Source organism: Dendrobium catenatum, unplaced genomic scaffold (assembly GCF_001605985.2).
Source record: "Dendrobium catenatum unplaced genomic scaffold, ASM160598v2 fragScaff_scaffold_1301, whole genome shotgun sequence".
Classification (NCBI taxonomy): Eukaryota; Viridiplantae; Streptophyta; class Magnoliopsida; order Asparagales; family Orchidaceae; genus Dendrobium; species Dendrobium catenatum.
In genome coordinates, this window is record NW_021319763.1 from 137,074 (window position 1) to 141,074 (window position 4,001).

A 4,001-nucleotide genomic window follows, 5' to 3' on the forward strand; every position below is an offset into this window, starting at 1 on the left:
TGTCTTTATGCATGGGTCTTATGATGTCTTGGACAATGATGTTTACCCATCTTGAACTCCCTTTGGACAATCTTCGGGCAACCAAGGGTGACAATTTTATATTAATCTATAATTAATTATGCGCCCTTTGAATCTGAGTCCTAGCATTTTGCTTTTGCTCTTATTTCTATTTTTTCTCCATGTTTTAACTGATGTAATTTTGTGAAGCAATTCTTGGACTGTTTCTTCTAAGTCTTTGCTCAATTTTTGTCTGAGCATTGTTTTGCTCCTCTGCTTTCTTTATCATACATGTTAATTTTTTTTACTTGTTCTTTACTTGGTTAATTAATGGGCTTTGACTCTAATTTTTCAAAAAAAATAAAATGGTTAAAACTAGCTTTTGCTACCGAGTTTTAAGACTTATGCCTAACCATTTTTGAATTTGTAAATTTGGACTTTATTAATAAAGGGTTACACAAAAAAGGAAAGGTGATACTTTTTATCAATAGCAAAAGCCGAACCTTGAACTGTGCCATCGTACCTAATGAAAAAGAGAGCTGGAGAAAGGTTGAAGACTCTCTGGCTCATTTTGTTGAAGGAAAGTCTAGGGCTTTCGCATGCGGACTGCTGAGCCCAGCCACTTTCTTTCCCTGTGGTCCTAGCTCTAGATCCATGAACTAATTTAACAAAAATTTACTAAAGCCGAACATTTTAGAAGTAATACAGTCTTTACTAAAATTTGAAAGATTATATCATGCACAAAATTTTCTCAAGATAAGAATTTATATTTAATCGCATGATATTACTTCAATCAAATTAAGATATTTTTAAAAATTTTGCTAACCGACACCTTAAGAGAACTACTTAAAAATGTTTTTGCGAGAGATATTCTTCTTGCATGCTAGAAGTTTGGTTGTTGAAAAGTTGTGGTGTGGGCAGCGAGAGGGAGTGGGAGTAGGACACGGTGCGGTGCAGGCAATGGGTCGGAGCGGTATGCTGGAAGTGTTCTGGGCGGGAGGAGCAGAACGCCCGAGCTGCGCGAGGCGTTATGAAGCGGGGTCTGCTAGTGCGTAAGTGGTGCGGGTGGGAGGTGTGGGATAACTCCGCAGGTCATTTTCAGGTTAGCGTTTTGAATCAGACCCGACCCAATTTATCAAACTGGTTAGAAATTAGAACCCACACCTGATCCGTTTGTTAAATTGATCAATTCAAAATCGGGTTTTCCAAGTAGAGTTTGGATCGGGACTTGGGTCGGGTCATAAGTTGACACTAGTATAGAAAAGTCTTAATCATCTTGGTTTAGAACGTTGGTTCACACACAATAAGTAAGTGAAAAAATGTGAGTATTGACTAAGTTTCTATGTGAAAAATATTGATCGGTAAACATCATAGGAGACAGGTTAATTGAAACATCTTTCATTAATAGTAAATATAAGTAAAAAATTACCACTTTCTCTGAAAGTTTGAGAAGGCATCAAGATAGAGTAAAAATAGGTTGTTGTTAGTATTATTGATGTTGATGATGCGAAAAAAGTTTTAGATCAACTTTAAAGTTTTAAGATTGCCAAGAAGAAGAAAAAGGAGTGAAGTGAGCAAGGAGAAAAGGAAGAAGTAGAGAATCAAGTACACATTAGAACAGGAGAAATCTTCATTGTATTTCTTGGTCGGATGTGTTACGTGGATCCCTTGGTATTTAGAACATGTTATAAATTTGATCAGGAAATCAAGAGTAAATAAGGGATGATTTATACGATCATATAAGAATATGGATGATCACAGGGATCGGCCAGGACGATCTACTCAAAAACCATGGTTTTACTTTCAGACGATATACGGCCAGCTCGAATCAGGGCGAGCTCTGGATATTTTCCTCTGATTTGAACTGATCGGCCGGGACGTATCGTGAGAGGCACTGGACGATCAACCATTTAAAACGTCCAGTTTGGATTTAGGGCGATGCCTCTTGGCCGATCTTCTGAGAATTGTACTATCGGGAACCAGGCCGATGTCCATATCGGCCTGGACGATATTGTCGCAATACTTGAACTTAATGAGCTCCTTTGAAGCTCTTCTTTTAAGAGCTCTTGTCAATGTTTTGAACAATATGTTTGCTGCTGCCTTGACCTGAGAAGGCCTTGAGGAGAGAAAGAGAGGAGGAGAGAGACGGAGAGAATCTCTGTAGGGGGAAGCTTGTGAGGGGATTCACAAGGGTGCTTCAAAGGACGCTCTGCTTCCTTCTTTGTCTAGAGTTTTTTGTCCAGTGAAGGGTCGGTAAGGATAAGGTTTTCAGCACTGGTTGTGGTTCTCTGCCAGCTTCAAAGGAGGAAAGAAAGGAGATAGGTTTCTCCTCTGCCGAGGTGGCAAAAAGACTTCTTTGTGAGGGCTTCTTCCCCTAACCGTGGGCTAAAGAGAGACACGTTTGTAAGTGCAATTGGAGGGGTGCCTCTAAGGAGTGATCGTAGGTCAGGTTGACCGAACACACTATAATTTTGTGTTATTGTTTTCTTGCTTCCGCACTTAAAATTTTGCATTGTTTTTTGTCTTGTGGTGTGACTTTGGTTTTGGTTAGTAGATCTTATTGTTTTGTTGAAAAGAAATTTTAAGATACATTCACCCCCTCTTTGGTTAGCTTGGTGCCAGTTCTATAGGGCCTTAACATCCGCTCAACTGACTTTAAAAATTATACTTAATCATTATAAAATTAATTAATATGGTTTTTTCATTAAACAAAAGTAAATCGTAAGCCATAATTTATTTACTTAACTTAAGATCTTTTTGTTGAATTAATATTACAATTAATTTTAATTTCTAATTTTTTTTTAAAGTTTGTTTTTAAATTATCAGTATTTCTTATACACTATCAATATAAATGTCAAGGTTTGTGAAAATCCGGACCGGACAAGGAACAAAAATGAGAGGTTCATGCTTCGATACAGTTGAACCGGGGTCGACCGAAACCGGATGATGAAAATAATAATATTATTAAAATTAATTTTACTAGATAATTAACGAGAATGTAATCTCAAAAATTCTATAATTTTAAGAATTTAAAACAATGATATATTTTAATCATATTATCTCCATCTATAAATTTTAAAATTAAAATTGAATGATGAATATTATAATATAATTATACTATAAAACATAATAATTTATTTATTTAATTTTGAATATCTAATAATTTAATTATCATTAATTTGTTTTATTTAATTTAGTTATAAAATGAAATTCTTATAATATACATTTTAACAATTAAATTTTTAATATAATATATAATTATAATATAATTTATGTGTAATCTAGAAAATATTTTAATATAATATATAAATTTATATTAAAATTCATATAATATATCATTATAAACATTTATAATAATAAATTTATATTACAAATTAAAAAAACAACTTTGCACCGAACTCAAATTCATGGCCCAACTAGCCAAATTTTATGGCCCAACCAATCCAAATTAATGACCATAAAGCCCAAACTCACATTCAGCTCATATAGCATTCATGTAACTTTTTTAGTCCACATCATGAAGGAGTATGATATGGTTTCCTTTAAGCTCTTTATATAGTCAACTCTTTTCAAACAAAACTTATTTTATGATATGAATCCATGTATTATGATATTAAAATCTCATTATTTAATAATAATTTTTATATTACATTATATTTAAAAATGTAATGAAGTAAAAATATTTTTATCTATATTAAATTTAAAATAAAAAAAGTTAAAACCGGCCGGTTCTTTTGAACTCGGACAGGTTCGCCGTTCACTGGTTTGAACGCCGTTCAGTCCGGTTCAGGTCGTTCTCTGTGAAGCGGGTTATTAACTGGACTGGATCGACAACTGCCGGTTCATGTTGTTCGGTCCGGTTTTTAAAACCTGGATAATGTAGGAGACGGTAGAGTAATAAGTTAATTATAAGAAAACTCTCTTAAGCTTCGATATGCCCTTAATACACTAATTCTTCTCTAATTACCCTTTAGTACTAAGAGGACATTTTGGGCCATCTTGGT